This window comes from Lampetra planeri, chromosome 19 (assembly GCF_965212315.1).
Source record: "Lampetra planeri chromosome 19, kcLamPlan1.2.h2, whole genome shotgun sequence".
Classification (NCBI taxonomy): domain Eukaryota; kingdom Metazoa; phylum Chordata; class Hyperoartia; order Petromyzontiformes; family Petromyzontidae; genus Lampetra; species Lampetra planeri.
The window spans coordinates 7,084,111-7,104,086 of NC_136125.1; the positions used below are offsets into that span (position 1 = coordinate 7,084,111).

Genomic DNA, 19,976 nt, shown 5'->3' on the forward strand with positions numbered 1-19,976 from the left:
TTAAAGATGAGACGTAGGTGACCGTTTTGGTGAAGTATGATATTTAAAGAGCGACTAAGAGTGAGCCGACACTTGGACTCGAGGTCTTGGGGGGGAGGGGGGGCTGGGGGGCGGGGTGGTTGACTCAGCCCATCATCCCTTCGGGGTGAGGGGAGTGGGGTCTTAACAATACAGCGGCATCTTCTTGGTTCTTTAGGTAAAGTCACGTAGAATGGAAATAATACAATAATACAAATAAAACATAATAAAATTATTCTCACTTGGTGAGAATTATTTTATTATGTTGGTGAGAATTATTCTATTATGTTGTATTTTTATTATTTTATTATTTCCCTTCTACGTGACTTTACCGAAAGAACCAAGAAGATGAATCCCTGCAGTCACGAAAGCTTTAAATCGAAATTTAATACAGCGGCAGTCTTATGGGTGCACTGTGGAATCCCCCAAATGGTCGTTTGAGCACAGGCTATCGCCGACCAAGGAGATGTCACGGAACGAATCCGTGACATGCTGCTGCTGCTTCTATTGCTGCTGCTAGTGCTGCGAGATGTCACGGAACGAATCCGTGACATCTCGCTCCGACGCGACCTCGACTCTCGTTCAATCCCCCGCGACGGCGCCCGTGACCCCGAGGTGCACTCCGGGGCGGGGAACTCGCCGAGCCTGGCGAGCGAGTTGAGCGGAATGGGTGGGTGGGGGTTTCCAGTGCGGAGCGCGTGGCGCGCCACTCACCGATCTCGGCCACGCAGGCGTCGTAGCCGGCCTGGACAGCGCGCAGCTCCGCGTCGCTCAGCACGGACAGCGCCGTCACGTAGCCGTCGCGCTCGTACTGCGCGCCAAGCTCGCTCACGTGCTTCATGTCTGCCGCTGCTGCTGCTGCTGCTGGTGATGCGAGTGCTGCTGCTGCTAGTGCTGCTGCTGCTTCTATTGCTGCTGCTAGTGCTGCTGCTGCTTCTATTGCTCCTGCTGCTTCTATTGCTGCTTCTATTGCTGCTGCTGCTTCTATTGCTGCTTCTATTGCTGCTGCTGCTTCTATTGCTGCTGCTAGTGCTGCTACTAGTGCCGCTGCTACTGAAGCTGCTTCTAGTTCTGCTGCTGCTTCGAGTGCTGCTGCTAACTGATACTGCTCCTGCTGCTGCTGGTACTGCAAGTTGTCGGTGGTGCCGGTGGATCTGCTGCTGCTGGTCTCTGGGTCTCTGCGCGCTGGCGATAAGTGGCCTCCTCCTCTCTCGGCTGGTCTCTATCTCTCACTCAGCGAGGTGCGCTCCCTTTTATCTGCCCCTGGACGGAAAAAAAACAATTGCAACATTCAAGAATTTCCCAACTCTTGTGACGCGTCTACGACCCCCTAATCTTCTTCCTCCTCCTCCCCCTCTTACTCTTCACCCTGACGTGGGCGGAGTGGAAGCGGGGGGAGGAGGGGGGTGCGTATGTTCGTGTACGTGTGTGCGTTGGTGTCTCCCCTAGGTCGACTCAGCCTCAAATGAGTACCTGGTGCCGGTGTGTAAACATCGCCACCGGGGAGGCAAAGGCGGCCGGGCGTGGTGTGCCGTGCCGGGCTTTTATAGGTGCTCGCTAACAGCACTTGCCCCCGACTGTCTGTTATACGGGGGATCTGTGTATTTGTGTGTGCGGTTGTGTAGCGATTAGCGCGCTGCGCTACGAACACCGGTGAACCCGAGGTCGATCCCAGCTACCGGTCAATACCGGTGATGCTTATTTGAACCGGCCCGAGGTTGCTTCGTCCCCAAATGAGTACCTGGTGAGTCGGTGTGTGAGTGAGTGCGTGGGTGAGTGAGTCGGTGAGTGCGTGAGTGAGTGAGTGAGTGCGTGAGTGAGTCGGTGAGTGAGTGCGTAGGTGAGTGAGTCGGTGAGTCAGTTAGTGGGTGAGTGAGTCGGTGAGTGAGTGAGTGAGTTGGTGAGTGAGTCGGTGAGTGAGTGAGTGCGTGAGTGAGTCGGTGAGTGAGTGAATGCGTGGGTGAGTGCTTGCGTGAGTACTGTGTATGAGCGGTCGTGCAATGGTTAGTGCGCTACGCTATAAACCCAGCGAGCCGAGTTAGATTCCCGCTCACGGCCAACACCAATGCCGATTCTTTGAATCGGTCCTAGCCCTCCCCTAGGTAAACTCAGCCTCGAACGAATACCTGTAAACATCGCCACTCGGGAGACAAAGACGACCGGGGGGGATGGTGTTGTTCAGGCTATACGGGGGGGGGGGGGGGTCTTTGTATTTGCTTGTCTGTCGCTCCACGCAAATATTTAATTATTTTCAGACGAAGTCATGCCCTCCCCTCTGCATGCCCTCCCTCCCCTCTGCTTGTGAAACGTGAACCCCCCTGTAATGGAACATCTGCGCCGGGTAGAAACCTTCAGGCTGGTCCTGCCTACGATCCATTCTGGGTTCAACGAGGCTGGATTGTCTGCTGGAATACCTGCCCCAATCAATAGTCCATTAAAGGCTTTCCGTGGGATATTTGTCTTTGTTGATGCTTTGAGAGTCTATTACGAAAGTGAGAAGTGACGTAACTGATCGTAAGAGTTGGTGTCACCAGACCATTCCATTATTCCCAGAAAGCCCCATCGAGGGTTTTAATTCAAGAACCCCCTCCCCCCCCAACTCGAGATCATTTGAAACTTTGGCATGGCAGGGGTGGGTAGAGGAATAATTACCGGCGTACGGCACTACCACTAAGAAAGCTAGTCGGTACGCCTATCCATAACAATAATTATGTACCTATTATTTATTGTGCCATATATATGAATTAATCCTATACGTGCTCCGAAGAATTGGTGTATCCAAAAGTGAGGACGAAATATGGGCGGAATGTTTGCGGCATGTCTTGTCAGTGGCGAGCGATATGTGAATCCATCCTGGGTGCTCCCCCCCCTCCCCTAAATGTTCACTAATTCACATATGACCAGCCGTGGTGAAGTATGGTCAACACCCCACCCCCCACCCACCCACATTACCGAACACGGCGTAGGGCAGGGATTCATCCAGCAGTGGATTAACAAAGACGTTGACGATAGTTCTGGGGACGCCTCACTAATTCATTCATCGTTTCATTCATTCATTGATTCGTTCGTTTTCACTGCTGATTTTGCTTCTTGGAGAAGGAGGAGGAGACTGCGGGTGAGCGGGAATCGACCTCGGGTCGCCTTCGTCTGGAGCGACAGACACACAAAGACACAGATCCCCCGTGTAGCCTTAACAAACTGTCGGGGCAAGTGCTGTTAGCGAGCACCTTTGAAGGCTGGAACGGCGCACGAGGGGGTGGGTGGCCAGCACCACGCCTTTTGTTCAAAGAGCAAATGTGAAATTGTTCGAAGAACAAATGTGACCTAAGGTCTTCGCTCATTTAGCAGCTTCACATCCCTTATTGCTGTACAAATACTGGAGGAAGGGCCTTTTTTATTGATCTGGAATGCTATCGCCAATAAACTGCAACTTGGATCACTACCTGTGAGATCTTCAGTCAAAACTGCTCTAGAGGAGTTGTACACACCTGGCGGCCACTGCTATTCAGAATAGTCTGACATCAAATGTATAATTCCGGATGACCGCTGAAAAGTATGATCTTGAGTTTTGATTGTGGTGTACTGATCTTTAAAAGTGTATTGAGAAATGTTGATTCTTCTACTGATGCTCCTGCTGTTATGGAGTGACTCATGCAGCCAGCTGTGGCTGCGGGGTTTGGTCGTACATGTTATGTAAATCGTTTGTTGTTGGATTTGAATCACAGTTCCTATTATCACTGTTACATTGTTGTTGTGGCTTTATTTTGGTGATTTTGAGGACGGATTGGGCTGGCAATGTTTGTTTGTTGTGGTATAGAGTTGGCCTGATAACTTTAATCTACATTGTCTTATGGTTGTTATTGTTTGACTTGCATCCCACTGGGATTTTTGCACACAGCGTTGAAATGCGGTGTTTTTTTCTGGAAGATTTTGCTGTTTTTTCCAGGATTTTTCTGTTGCGTGTAGTCACTTTAAGATGTTTCTTGTTCATGTGGCCAGGTCTGTCGGGGAGACAGCGTCTCCCCGACAGACCTGGTCTTCACCTGAGGACGGCTGCTTGCGTTGTGGCCGAAACGTCGTGAGAATTATTTTATTATGTTTTATTTTTATTATTTTATTACCTCCCTTCTACGTGACTTTACCGAAAGAACCAAGAAGATGAATCCCTGCAGTCACGAAAGCTTTAAATCGAAATTTAATGGGAGCCTAGGCCAGGAATCGAACAAGGACGTCACCTGCAGATGGCGCACCTCCTCCACCGAAAATTGATTTGACATCGCCCCCAGACGAGACGCTCAGCACATTCGTCGATAACAACGCCGTGGGACTTAAATGAAGACGAAGAAAAAAGTAACCATAGCCCGACGTTTCGGGGCTATGGTTACTTCTTCGTTGCACATAGAATCACCAAGAGTGGAGCGGTTGGTTGCATTGGTTATGGACGCACTCTGCTATGAACCTGGCGTCCTGAGTTCGATTTCAGACCACGGCTGCCATCAGTGGCGTGCGATACGTTCACCCATCTTGGGTGCCTCGCCCCTCTCAATGTTCATGTTCACTCATTCACGTTGATCAGCCGTGGTGAAGTATGGCCAACAGCCCCCCACCCCAATACCCCCAAGCAGTGGATTGACAAAGACGCGTATTCGTCTTGATCTCGTTCAACATTGTTGACAAAGTACAGGTTCCCAGCCCTTTGTGTGGGAGAAGATGCGCTCAAGGTTGTCTGTGTACGCAATACACAAACAGCACAATACATAAACAACACAGGACGCAAACAACACAGTATACAAACAATACACAAACAACACAATACACAAACAACACCGGACGCAAACAACACAGTATACAAACAATACACAAACAACACAATACACAAACAACACAGGACGCAAACAACACAGTACACAAACAATACACAAACAACACAATACACAAACAACACAGGACACAAACAATACACAAACAACAATACACAAACAACACAGTACATAGACAACACAATACACAAACAACACAATACACAAACAACACAGGACACAAACAATACACAAACAACAATACACAAACAACACAGTACATAGACAACACAATACATAGACAACACAATACACAAACAACACAGTACACAAACAACACAGTACACAAACAATACACAAACAATACAGTACACAAACAACACAGTACACAAACAATACACAAACAATACAGTACACAAACAACACAGTACATAGACAACACAATACACAAACAATACAGTACACAAACAACACAGTACACAAACAATACACAAACAATACAGTACACAAACAACACAGTACATAGACAACACAATACATAGACAACGCTGTTCCACGGGAATTCGTGGCAGAGATCGGTTAGCCAGATATGCTGCGCGAAATCGCACAAATCGAACCCGCACAAAGCGAAGAAAACCCCGTATTGCATTGTGTTATCACTCTAGAACGTAAATAAATATTAAAAACAGAACAATCAACCTGACCAAAGTTCCAATTGATAATTATGCCCTATTTTTAGACAATTTGAGTTGAGAGAAAGAAAAATCCCTCCCATTTATGAGTCACAATGCGCCTACAGGTGCAGAGTTTAGCGTTCGTGTTTGCAATTCCTTCACGCTGTAAGAGATGAGCGTCTAACCATCTGGATAAAAAAAAAACTAGTTTCAAAACCTATCGCCCGAAGGAACGACACTAAAGCTCACAAGACAATATAATGAATCATTCCAGACGCATTCTCACTTCTCTCCCCAGTGCATGCATCGATTTCTCCCGTACGTTCACGGGGGATTTCTTTGACCATTCGTCACCACGATGGTCAATGCGGTATTGGCGAAGATTGATGGGCGGGCGGAAGTTTGTTAAAGGTCGCTTCGTACCTAGAGGACTCGCAACTTTCGGCCACGTCATTCCACTCACTGATGTCAGCCGTGGCCAGGAATAGAACTCGGGGGCGCTAACCACTGCGCCACCGCTCGGGGGCGCTAACCACTGCGCCACCGCCCGCTGGATGTCACACCTGATGATGATTGCTTGTGTTGCAATCGAAACGTCGTGAGAATTTTTATTGTTTTATATTTGTATTATTTCCCTTCTACGTGACTTTACCGAAAGAACCAAGAATATGAATCCCTGCAGTCACGAAAGCTTTAAATAAAAATGTAAATGTGTCGTTAAACCCGACACCACCCGACACAGCCAATTCGTAATTCTATTTTGTCGAGTAAACAGAACATGCCAATTCGTTACTAGTACATCACACCGGTGTGATGGAGAGTAAATACACAACATTTGCAATTCGAGTTCGACGTTTCGCCAGTAATTACAACCAGCCTCAGCAGGCAGACAGGCAGAATCGTGCAGGATAAATCTTGTTTCGGTCTTAAATAGAAGGATACATGTGATGCAATCACTCGGTAGCCTCTTTGGTGTGCTGAACCAAATGTTTTGTTTACGTGACAAACCTCACTCTTTGGCTGTGTCGGATGGTGGCGGGTTTAACGACGACACGTTTATATTGACGCGATTTCACTCCCCCCCCTCCTTTCCCAAACAAAACTCCCTCCATTATGGATAACTTTGTTTGCGTTTACACCATTGGAACCTCCTTTGCCAGTAGCACAATATGATAATTGGCGTTTTACCCTTTTATCTGGCAACAAAATTGACACCTTTTGGCGTCATCTGGTCCAACACCATGTGAGACTAGGCTCTAAGAAAAGCTGTCTCGGGTGTGGACCAATCAACTTCAAGGACAGTGCATACATTATCAGAGTTGTGTTTTTTTTTGCATTCCGACCGCAGGTATTGTGGTCAATGCAAACATGACTCCTTGTAAAATAGGTGTCAGTTTTGTTGCCAGATAAAAGGGTAAAAAAAACAATTACCATTGTCTGCGTTGACTGCTACCATTACATCATCGTCGGCACACTGGACTTGCAACACCGATGCTTCGGTCTCGATCTTTCCGATAACGCGGCAGCTGAAGCAAAGGAGAGTCGAATCATCTTCGATCCACCGCCCGACGCTCGCCAACCCGCCCCTGTCCCAGTGCCGGATGAAGCTAGTGCGGGGCCTGTAGCACGTGTTATGAAGGGGGCCTAAATAACAAAAACAGATATATTAAAACAGAAATTTGTTACTTGCATAGTAAAGTTATTATATTTTTCCATTTGCTATACAGCAGATAATACGACAAATCGCTAACCTTAGACACCCAGTCGTTTATATAAAAGTTGAATGCGGTATAGTACTATAGTAATAGAGCAAGTGCAGAATCACTGAACCAGAATTGATGGCTTGAAAGGGTTTAGCGTGGGGTCCTTGATAGTGCGGGACCCGTAGCTACTACAACATGTAATAGTAGCTACTACTACATGTGTAGTAGCTACTACTACACGTGTACCTACTCTTGCTACTCGGATAATCCGCCCAGCCAGAATGCGTGGATTCCCCAGAGTCAGTCTGTGAACTGGTCCGCAGGGCCGTGTGGTGGGGTAAAGCGTGGGTACCGCACGCACCTCGCCAAACGACGTCTGCATTGCATCATTGCAATGGACCCAACCTTGCCTTACACGACATTCACGTGCACTCGTATTTCAACGTACAGGATAGATTCGTATCACTGCAGCGTTTAATCAATCGGGTCAAGTGTGGGGATAACTCCCACCGCGATTTGGCCAACGTGAAAGAGTAGGGGATGGGGGGCGGGGGGGATTCTGCTCTGTCGAGCTCTTTCTAACGGAGGTCCCTTTCTCGAGCAGTGACAAGTTTCAAGTTTTCTAGTTTCATTTATTATGTATAGCCCCGTGAGCCATTCGGCTCTTGAATCGGGTGCAACCGCAACAAACAAAAAAACTAAAACATGAACAAGAAAACATCTTAAAGTGACTATGTGCAAATAGAAAATCCAAGAAAAGACAGCAAAATATTGCAGAAAAAGCACCGTACGACGTGGGCGTAAGCAATTGCAGGGTCGCGCCTTTGCTGCGCGTGACACCAACTCGCAAAATTTGCGCAAGACGAGACGCCTTGCGCGTCGTGCCGTGCGAGAGAGAGAGGTCAAGAGAGCCCAGCGGAGTGGCCAGGCGGATGAAACCCTTCCCTACCACACACACACACCCATAGCGCGCGTGGCGTCAGTGCAGGAGGCAAAATAGCTTCGCCCATCCGCCACTCGCTCGGCTCAGCCTCCATCAAACGTCACCCGTCGTGTCCCCCTATTTTTAGATGTGATGAGCGCGAGGCTAAAGGTGAGCGGAAGCCGCGTGAAGGATCTAAGTGGGAGGCAGTTGGGGGGCGATGCAACTGCAGGGCACACGCGTCAGACGGCGATTTGTGGTTTATTTTACCGGGGGGTGGAATTTTTGTTGTCTTTTTAATCGCGGTTTGCCGTGCACATATCCCCCAAACGCCAAACAATCCCAAAGTGCCCCACTATGTTACACTATTTGCTAGTATAACATAGTCGGGATTTCGCAGGCGGTATTATGATTCGTAATGGAGTTTGGATTGTATCCCGATTCGCGAGTGAGCGAGTGTGTGTCGTTGTTGTGACCTGCAGCGAGTGAGTGCGTGGGTGAGTGAGTCGGTGAGTGAGTGAGTGCGTGGGTGAGTGAGTCGGTGAGTGAGTGAGTGCGTGGGTGAGTGAGTGAGTCGGTGAGTGAGTGAGTGCGTCGGTGAGTGAGTCGGTGAGTGAGTGAGTGCGTGGGTGAGTGAGTCGGTGAGTGAGTGAGTGCGTGGGTGAGTGAGTGAGTCGGTGAGTGAGTGAGTGCGTGGGTGAGTGAGTCGGTGAGTGAGTGAGTGCGTGGGTGAGTGAGTGAGTGAGTCGGTGAGTGAGTGAGTGCGTCGGTGAGTGAGTCGGTGAGTGAGTGAGTGCCTGGGTGAGTGAGTCGGTGAGTGAGTGAGTGAGTGCGTGGGTGAGTGAGTGAGTCGGTGAGTGAGTGAGCGCGTCGGTGAGTGAGTCGGTGAGTGAGTGAGTGAGTGCGTGAGTGAGTCGGTGAGTGAGTGCGTGGGTGAGTGAGTCGGTGAGTGAGTGAGTGCGTGGGTGAGTGAGTCGGTGAGTGAGTCGGTGAGTGAGTGAGTGCGTGGGTGAGTCGGTGAGTGAGTGCGTGGGTGAGTGAGTCAGTGAGTGAGTGAGTGCGTGGGTGAGTGAGTCGGTGAGTGAGTGAGTGCGTGGGTGAGTGAGTCGGTGAGTGAGTGAGTGCGTGGGTGAGTGCTTGCATGAGTACTGTGTATGAGCGGTCGTGCAATGGTTAGTGCGCTGCGCTATAAACCCAGCGTGCCGAGTTAGATTCCCGCTCACGGCTAACACCAATGCCGATTCTTTGAATCGGTCCTAGCCCTCCCCTAGGTAAACTCAGCCTTAAACGAGTACCTGTAAACATCGCCACTAGGAAGACAAAGGCGACCGGGCGTGGTGCTGGCCACCCACGCCATCGTGTGCCGTACTGGCCTTCGGCGGTGCTCGCTTGCACTCGCTTGCCCCAACAGTCTGTTCAGGCCACGCGGGGGATCCGTAATCTTTGTCTCATGAGTGAGTGTGGTGTTTTTTGATCTGCAAGTGTGGACGACACTCCCTGGAGAAAGAAAGGAAAAAGAACTGCATGTCCCACGATGAAAAATGGATGAGTTCATATTGGGCAATTCTTTTTTCCTTCGACACTCGCTGCACAACACCACCACACAGGACACTGCGGTTCGTTTCCACGTGTGACACGCGGACACCACCGACTCTGCCGCGTGCTCATTGCGAGACGTTTCTCCCACCAAACCGAGTCATACGTTACCCCACCATCCCACCACCCCCACTACCCCCCCCCCAGCCCCCCAACTAGCCCGCCCCCCACGATGTCGTCAGATTTGACGGCTTTGCCAAGAGCCCGGCACTGCTGCGGAGGCAGCAGCGGAGGGTTGGTGGATCACGCACGGATGTCGTGAGACTCCCTTCCAGTGTGGCTGGTGAAAGCAGCACAGCAGGCGGACTGGTCGCCTCCTCGCGCGCGTGGGCAACTGCCGTTGTTGATTATTCCCCAACAAAGTGGTACCTATTTTATCATCCCCGAGTGATGATGGGCTAAACCAACCGCCGAGCCGTCTCCCTTCACGTGACAGGGTATTATACAGGCTGGGCAAAAACGTCAGGACGCATAGGGTTATTGTTTAGTTTTCATTCTTTCTTCTTTACGTGTACATTTAAAAATAATAATCTATAATCATTGTTAAATGTCGATTCTTCTTCTTCTTGTCGGGGGGGGGGGGGGTCACCTGAAATCTGTCGTTGACAAAATTTGCCCAAGAACCCGGAATGAACTGAGAACTGCCAAAATATTTCGATTGAAAGCTTTCGTGACTGCAGGGATTCATCTTCTTGGCTCGTTCGGTAAAGTCACGTAGAATGGAAATAATAAAATAATAAAAATAAAACATAATAAAATAATTCTCACGACGTTTCGGCCACAACGCAAGCAGCCGTCCTCAGGTGGAGAACAGGTCTGTCGAGAAGACAGAGTCTGGGGTGTGTCATTCAGACTCTGTCTTCTCGACATACCTGTTCTCCACCTGAGGACGGCTGCTTGCGTTGTGGCCGAAACGTCGTGAGAATTATTTAATTATGTTTTATTTTTATTTTTTTATTATTTCCATTCTACGTGACTTTACCGAAAGAACCAAGAAGATGCCAAAATCTATATATATAAAATCGCAAATCTGTCTGTCTGTGTGTGTGTCTGTGTGTCGCCGGACCATACGCAGTTTCATTGGACGGCGGTTGCCCCTGGCAACGGGTAGCGACGCATTCGCTGCCGGGTGGACGCCATTTTTAATTCCCGTTAAAACTATGCGCACGCATTTGTCGTATAAACTCGATATACCCAGCGTTGCCCGGGGGGGAAATACATTAAAAATCTTATGAAAACTTTTAAACATTACATACCAATGAAAAAACAACTGTGTAATTACTTTTAAACCCGACGCGCCAAGAATCGATTCTCTGAATCGCGCAAAGGAATCGAAGGTTGTAGATTCCTTTACATTCGGACGATTACCGTTTACTATAAGTTGCTTAACGTCGATATAAACTGCTACGAACGGGAAATATCCGGCGTTGACCGGGCCAAAATGTAATTAAAAACTCCTGAAAAAATAAAAAAAACAATGAAAATGAAACTCTATAATTCAAAATGTAAACGCCCAACATGCCAGGAATCGATTCTTTGAATCGCATAAAGGACTAATCGAAGGTTGTAAATTACTTTAGGATCGCGCTTCCTGTTTAATATAAGTTGCTTATAGAGTTGATATAAACTGCTACGAATGGGAAATATCCGGCGTTCACTGGGGCAAAAATATAATGGTGAGGGCGGTTGTGAGTGGCGATTGTGAGTGGTGATTAGTGAGTGGTGAGGGGAGGTTGAGTGGTGAGGGTGAGTGGTGAGGGTGAGTGTTGAGGGTGAGTGGTGAGTGGTGATTGGTGAGGGTGTGATTGGTGAGGATGAGTGGTGAGGGAGAGTGGTGAGGGAGAGTGGTGAGGGTGAATGGTGAGGGTGAGTGGTGAGTGGTGAGGGTGAGTGTTGAGGGTGAGTGGTGAGTGGTGATTGGTGAGCGTGTCATTGGTGAGGATGAGTGGTGAGGGAGAGTGGTGAGGGAGAGTGGTGAGGGTGAATGGTGAGGGTGAGTGGTGAGTGGTGAGGGTGAGTGTTGAGGGTGAGTGGTGAGTGGTGATTGGTGAGCGTGTCATTGGTGAGGATGAGTGGTGAGGGAGAGTGGTGAGGGAGAGTGGTGAGGGTGAATGGTGAGGGTGAGTGGTGAGTGGTGAGGGTGAGTGTTGAGGGTGAGTGGTGAGTGGTGATTGGTGAGCGTGTCATTGGTGAGGATGAGTGGTGAGGGAGAGTGGTGAGGGAGAGTGGTGAGGGTGAATGGTGAGGGTGAGTGGTGAGTGGTGAGGGTGAGTGTTGAGGGTGAGTGGTGAGTGGTGATTGGTGAGCGTGTCATTGGTGAGGATGAGTGGTGAGGGAGAGTGGTGAGGGAGAGTGGTGAGGGTGAGTGTTGAGGGTGAGTGGTGAGTGGTGAGGGTGAGTGTTGAGGGTGAGTGGTGAGTGGTGATTGGTGAGGGTGTGATTGGTGAGGATGAGTGGTGAGGGAGAGTGGTGAGGGAGAGTGGTGAGGGAGAGTGGTGAGGGTGAATTGTGAGGGTGAGTGGTGAGGGTGTGTATATATGTAAGGTTATTAAGAAATATATTTTTCACCCGGGCAACGCCGGGTACTTATGCTAGTATTATCTAAGAACGTTCAAATATTTTACAGCTGTAATCTTAAATATATAAATAACAAAAAAACTGTCCTAAATGATTTCAAAAGATAATTTCATGCATCACACATGGATGTGAATGGAAGTCAGTTCAAACGTTTGTTAAAATAAATGAAATAATCCTTTGTGAATTGTTCAAATAAATATAATCACCCGACGTATCGTGACATTTGGGCTGCTCTGTATATCACGTAGGCTTTCGCGACCAATATTATTCATTTTGGCGAATTGCCCGATGATGCTGGATGCAATTACCAGCTAAACGTCGTACTAAAAAAATGTAAATGTTGTGGTTTCACGCTTTAACACACCGGTGGGCTAAAGCAGTGAACTATTTGTTTTTGTCAACGTGACACTTTTTTGCTGATTGGGCGTGTCGGGTGGTGGAGGGTTACAACACATTTATAAATAACGCGATCTAACCCAAAAAAACGTTGATTATGCCCTGTATATGTATATATGTTTTTTTGTGTGTTTTACACAGCATGGCAATACAATACAGTCATCCAACGCAATGCAAGACTCACGGGTTTAAGGTATTCAAAGCAAACCAATCGAACATTGAGAGAATGGGAGTGAGCAGGATTGTCAATTTCACAATAACGCGAAGCGTGAATCACATCGGCAGCGTTCCTTGCGCTACTTACGGAACATTTAATCAAGAATTAACTTTTTTTTGCAAATCAAACGTTAACTGATTTGTCAAATGCGTCGAGATCGACTTCGTCTGAGTTAAACAAACACAAAAGTCACACGAGGCCTTTCGTGGTGACCTCATCGTCCCATGCGCCACAATTTATCGACCTGTATCGCCCCCACTATTACCCCCCCCACCCCCCCTGGGAGATGCAAATCCTGTGCAACCTTTCCTTCATCCGTAACAGAATTGGTGTTGATTTCAGCCGTGAACGTGTGTGCTGGCGTGGGTAGGTTCGTGAGTGGGTGGGTGTGTGGGTGGGTGGTTGTTTGTATTGGTGGTTGTTAAGTTTGCGGCGGGGGGCGGCGGTAGGAGAATAAGTAAACCCGTAAAAACAAAGTTTTTCACTATAAATCCTTTATATGCGTGGCGGCTAGAGTCCTCTCGTCCTCTGGCTTGAGATGGCTGCCACTTATGGGTCAGATGATTGTCTGCCACCATTAAGCAATTGGTAATTAAATATTTAATTTGTTTTCCCTAAACAGTGTAAAATTTTGGATTTTTTTTTCACGAAAATTAATTGTCACACACAACGAGTCTGTGTGGAAAATGTCAGCTCGATTGGATCACGGGAAGTGGGTTAGAAAACGAGCGAAAGATTTGCACGGTCCTAAGCAAGCAAGCAAGCACGCGAACTTAATATAAAGGATTTAAAAAGAAGGGAGGTTTTATGACAATATGATGATGGGGAGGAGGACGGGGGAGGATGAGGGTGATACAATAGCTGCATTCACAGCCGTGTGCAATCAAAGCACTAAATAGTCCAAATGCGGCCCCAAACTGAGGTCTCTCATCAACATGCCAGCGCCGCCTACGCGATTTGACAGTCGAGATGCAAATCCTGGCCACAATCCTTCCTCTGAGTTGATGTAGAGTTCATTTACCATGAGAGTGCCTGGGGGGGGGGGTGTGAGACGGTTGGTGAGGGAAGAAAGGCGTGGGGGGGGGGGGTGCGAGCAGGTGCGATGTGTAGGGAGGGGAGGAGAATAATGTTTGAAGAACAAATCGTAAAGAAATGCAAAGTCCGGCCAGCGTAGACCAAGAGGCCGCGGAACGAGCAAAGAGGTGAGATCATCTCAATAGTCGCGGAGCTTATTGAGAACGAATGACGTGCGGTCCGACCTTAGCGGTGCACGTGGCTGCCGGTAACCGCCACGCGCCGCTTGGAGGGCAGCCAGCGACGGGATGATGGTGGATCACCGCAAGTGATGTCGTGAAACTGCGAGTTAGCCTGCCTCTGCCAGGAGAGGGCAATACTGGTACAGGACAAGCGTGGAGGAATATCACGCGTCCCTTCTGTGTGGGACGCGGCGTTGCTTCGGTCTCTCCCTCGCACATGAATTATAATAAAAACACGAATTGACTCATCGTATTTGCATATTCATTAATGAGCGTATCACATTAATCGCGCTGGTGTTGTTGGTGATTGGGAACGTAATTTGGCAACAGCAACAACAACAAGCCACGTTAACGATGCCACGGAACGGCTTGCTCAAGCATGTCAGGGTCAAACTCATTCCCTTCTCACATTCCTGTTGCAGAGCCAGTGGTAATTCCACGTTCCTATGGCGGGGGGTTGGGGGGGGGAGGCTCGCCCATAGAAGCCCAACCACTGTTGAATTCTCCGCAAGGCGGTGGTGCCTATTTTATCGACCCTGGAAGAGTTGATGGGTTTAGTCAACCATCTCACCCCCCACCACCCTCCCCCCCCGGCCAACCAGGATATTAACTCGCGATCTTCACAATGGCTCACTGAGATATCTGTATGCATTTGCGCCTTATACATGTTAATTATTCTTATTGTTATTATCATCATCATCATCATTATCACTCGCACGACCGATTAGCCGTCTGATCGGATTCCAAACCAACCAGTTACAGCTGCCAGTCGTTCATAGAGTGCTTGTCGCGATAGAGCGACATTACGATATATCGTATACGATATAACAAAAACAATATATAACACGATAATCTGATCGTGTCGTTTTGTATGCCGATATGGTTATATCGTGATTATCCGTCGCTCGTTCTAATCGTATAAAAAAAACAATACATTTTCGTCAAGAAATAGGTATGAAATAATAACGAGGAAGAATTACAGGTCCAAATAAACGATTTATATATATCAGTTCACCAATTAAATGAGTGATTTTGCTAAACTGTGTTGTTTCTGGAGTAATTTAACAGCTTCGGCTGTCATGTGGCGTCGTACATTTTAACCTGCTATTTTAATAATCAGCCGAGTGATTGGGGCACGCCTGACGAGACATTGCGTGCCGAAACCCCCGTCCAGGGTTGTTTGCTTGTCTTGAATCGATGCTGCTGCAATTACGCACTCCCAGAATGCCGTAGCGCGCCACTGATGGGCACGTGTTAAGAAATCGTGTATTATTCATAAAAATACATTTTGTTGTTGTTGCGTGACAACATTAGCTCAGGTGAACCTGCGTCAGAGGGCTTTCACAATGTTCCAGAGACCGGATTACGAGAGTCACTTTGGGTTCCCTAAAACCCATCGATACAATCCGAGGCGTGTGACTCGGCGTGGCTTCTGTGACGTCGCGAGGGCTGCGAATTTGTTGCGATGATGTCCAAACAAAAATTACTTCCTTTTTTTTTGTTCCAATACACAAGGCAGAGGAAAGTGTTTCTCAAGACGCACAGAGAAGTAAACAACTTCCCCCACCCGTGTGAAGGAGCCAGGCAGGGCATCTCACGGTGAACGTCGAGGTACGGGGGTTACTCCATTCATTCGGCGGATGATGGGTTCCGTTTAGACATTTTCCCGGCGATATATTTTTGAGACGGGGGATCCGTGGTGCTGCGTGTGCCACAGCAGCATCAGCAACAAAACAAAGACAACAACAACACATAGCGGACACACGCAACTAAAACGTGAACGAGTACAAGATCATTGAAGAATATTGGTGACGTGGTGACGTCGTTTCGCCACTCATGAGTCACCCGATTGTGGCGTTTTTTTTCCCGAACGAATCGCCCCCCCCACACACCCCCCGCACCGCTGACGTCTCCCCACCGCTCAATTTTCGCAAATGATGAGTCAACCTTCCTTGGATGTCAATAAGGGATGACGGAGCATGAGCGCGCGTGCGTGGGTGGAGGAGGAGGGGACGGAGGAGGATGAGGAACAGGTGTGGTGAGAGGGGGGATGAGGGACAGGTGTGATGAGAGGGGGGATGAGGAACAGGTGGGATGAGAGGGGGGTGAGGAACAGGTGTGATGAGAGGGGGGTGAGGAACAGGTGTGATGAGAGGGGGGTGAGGAACAGGTGTGATGAGAGGGGGGATGAGGGACAGGTGTGATGAGAGGGGGGATGAGGAACAGGTGGGATGAGAGGGGGGTGAGGAACAGGTGTGATGAGAGGGGGGTGAGGAACAGGTGTGATGAGAGGGGGGTGAGGAACAGGTGTGATGAGAGGGGGGTGAGGAACAGGTGTGATGAGAGGGGGGTGAGGAACAGGTGTGATGAGAGGGGGGTGAGGAACAGGTGTGATGAGAGGGAGGGTGAAGATCAGGTGTGATGAGAGGGGGGTGAGGAACAGGTGTGATGAGAGGGAGGGTGAGGATCAGGTGTGATGAGAGGGGGGTGAGGAACAGGTGTGATGAGAGGGGGGATGAGGATCAGGTGTGATGAGAGGGGGGTGAGGAACAGGTGTGATGAGAGGGAGGGTGAGGATCAGGTGTGATGAGAGGGGGGTGAGGAACAGGTGTGATGAGAGGGAGGGTGAGGATCAGGTGTGATGAGAGGGGGGTGAGGAACAGGTGTGATGAGACGGGGGATGAGGAACAGGTGTGATGAGAGGGGGGATGAGGAACAGGTGTGATGGGAGGGAGGATGAGGAACAGGTGTGATGAGATGGAGGATGAGGAACAGGTGTGATGAGAGGGAGGATGAGGGACAGGTGTGATGAGAGGGAGGATGAGGGACAGGTGTGATGAGAGGGAGGTTGAGGAACAGGTGTGATGAGAGGGAGGATGAGGGACAGGTGTGATGAGAGGGGGGTGAGGAACAGGTGTGATGAGAGGGAGGATGAGGGACAGGTGTGATGAGAGGGGGGTGAGGAACAGGTGTGATGAGAGGGGGGTGAGGAACAGGTGTGATGAGAGGGAGGATGAGGGACAGGTGTGATGAGAGGGAGGTTGAGGAACAGGTGTGATGAGAGGGGGGTGAGGAACAGGTGTGATGAGAGGGGGGGATGAGGAACAGGTGTGATGGGAGCGGGGATGAGGAACAGGTGTGATGGGAGGGGGGATGAGGGACAGGTGTGATGAGAGGGGGGATGAGGAACAGGTGTGATGGGAGGGGGGATGAGGGACAGGTGTGATGAGAGGGGGGATGAGGAACAGGTGTGATGGGAGGGGGGATGAGGAACAGGTGTGATGAGAGGGAGGGTGAGGGACAGGTGTGATGAGAGGGGGGATGAGGAACAGGTGTGATGAGAGGGGGGATGAGGAACAGGTGTGATGAGAGGGGGGATGAGGAACAGGTGTGATGGGAGGGAGGATGAGGAACAGGTGTGATGAGAGGGGGAATGAGGAACAGGTGTGATGAGAGGGAGGGTGAGGGACAGGTGTGATGAAAGGGGGGATGAGGAACAGGTGTGATGAGAGGGAGGATGAGGAACAGGTGTGATGAGAGGGAGGATGAGGATCAGGTGTGATGAGAGGGAGGATGAGGAACAGGTGTGATGAGAGGGAGGATGAGGAACAGGTGTGATGAGAGGGGGGTGAGGAACAGGTGTGATGAGAGGGAGGATGAGGATCAGGTGTGATGAGAGGGGGGTGAGGAACAGGTGTGATGAGAGGGGGGATGAGGAACAGGTGTGATGGGAGGGAGGATGAGGAACAGGTGTGATGAGAGGGGGGATGAGGAACAGGTGTGATGAGAGGGGGGATGAGGAACAGGTGTGATGGGAGGGAGGATGAGGAACAGGTGTGATGAGATGGAGGATGAGGAACAGGTGTGATGAGAGGGAGGATGAGGGACAGGTGTGATGAGAGGGAGGATGAGGGACAGGTGTGATGAGAGGGAGGTTGAGGAACAGGTGTGATGAGAGGGAGGATGAGGGACAGGTGTGATGAGAGGGAGGATGAGGGACAGGTGTGATGAGAGGGAGGTTGAGGAACAGGTGTGATGAGAGGGAGGGTGAGGAACAGGTGTGATGGGAGGGAGGATGAGGAACAGGTGTGATGGGAGGGAGGATGAGGAACAGGTGTGATGAGGGGGAGGATGAGGGACAGGTGTGATGAGAGGGAGGATGAGGAACAGGTGTGATGGGAGGGAGGATGAGGAACAGGTGTGATGGGAGGGAGGATGAGGAACAGGTGTGATGAGAGGGAGGATGAGGGACAGGTGTGATGAGAGGGAGGATGAGGAACAGGTGTGATGGGAGGGAGGATGAGGAACAGGTGTGATGAGGGGGAGGATGAGGAACAGGTGTGATGAGAGGGAGGGTGAGGAGCAGGTGTGATGAGAGGGAGGGTGAGGAACAGGTGGGGTGAGACGGAGGGTGAGGATGAGGTGTGATGAGTGGGAGGAACAGGTGTGATGAGAGAGAGAGGATGAGGAGCAGGAGAATAAGGCATTCGCTGTATTTTCCCAAGATATAAAAAAGTCTAAATATGGCCCCGATGACGTCTGACATCCAAAGGAACGCGCCTCGTTACGGGGATTACCCTCGGGATGCAAATCCTGGGGCACGCTTCGTCTTCTGAGTCAATGTCGCGTTGATTCAGCAGAGAGCTTACGGCGGCCACTGAACGGTGGATCGTAAAGTTGAAAGAGAGAACGCAAACAAAGGAACGCCTTTACGATTCCTCAACGCCCACCTCGAGTCGCGTGACGCGTGCAACTGGCGACTCGTGGCGCTCACTGTGTGGGCCAATTGGCATCCAGGGGGGGGCAGGGGGGGAAATTTCAAAGTTAATCGTTACCGAAATGCAAATTCTGACCTCGTGCCTCCCGTGTGGGGAGGCGGGGAGCGTGAGGAGGACGAAAAGTATGAGACGAAGAGGTGAGGAGGAGGAGGGGGAGGGGGAGGAGGAGGGGGAGGGGGAGGAGGAGGGGGAGGGTGAGGGGGCGTGATGTCTCTAATGCCACGGATTACGAAGACCAAGGAACAACACGTGCAATGATGACATCTGACAAGTGCGCTTAAGAAAGGGTGGACGTGCGCACGCTCTGAATTCCACTGAAAAACAGAGGCACGCGTGGATTGAGAAAGAGAGAGACACGCGTGGATTGGAGGCATCGTATTGACCGGGCAGATCTGTCAGCGGCCTTTGGGCAGGACCGGTCCCTAGACGGTGACGGTGGCCAATGGTCGAGACTCACGACGGAGTAGCAGCCAAAGGAGGCAACGCGCCCGAGAGGATGTCCACCGCATATATAAATATATCGATGAGACCATCTCGTGTGCAGACGGGTCCGAGATGGATTGTTGCGTTGTCAAAACCGTGCGTAAAGGCGACGGCGTGGGGGTGGTGGGGGGGGAGGCGTTCACCCAGCAGTGGATAGACCATGGCAGCCGATTTATTGGAGGTGGTGGTGATGCAATGCGCGTGATTGTGTTACGCCACAGGTGGCGGAGAGACGGGGTCTGTCACGCGGGCGGAGACGCCAAGGGCGACCCCAGCCTCTCCCTCTGCCCGAGGCGGATTCCTCCTCGGGGCTGAGCCGCGGTGACTGCGCCCTCATTCCGTTTGCGTGGGGGTCACAATGCGTGGGGGGGGGGGGTCACAATGCGTGGGGTGGGGGGGTCACTCACCCCCCCCCTCTGCGTGGGAAGGGGGAATTTGATGATGATGATGATGATGACTCTCCATCATCAGCACATGCTTCTACTGCTGCTGCTGTGATCTCACTCCCGTGGCGACATCAGCTGAGCACGGGGCTGGGCTCTTTACGCATTACGCAA

At 50.2% G+C, this 19,976-nt stretch overlaps 1 long non-coding RNA gene across 2 annotated transcripts; it reads left to right on the plus strand.

Annotated features, from left to right (window-relative positions):
- The first annotated feature begins 558 nt into the window (after positions 1 to 558).
- Positions 559 to 19,746, plus strand: LOC144724017 (uncharacterized). 2 transcript variants are annotated; one of them, XR_013586437.1, is made up of 5 exons: positions 561 to 1,424; positions 1,644 to 1,762; positions 12,827 to 12,878; positions 15,674 to 15,769; positions 19,641 to 19,746. It is a non-coding gene; the product is annotated as an uncharacterized LOC144724017 (long non-coding RNA). The 2 variants fall into 2 exon arrangements; XR_013586436.1 differs by having other exon boundaries at positions 559 to 1,762.
- Positions 19,747 to 19,976: the final 230 nt, after the last annotated feature.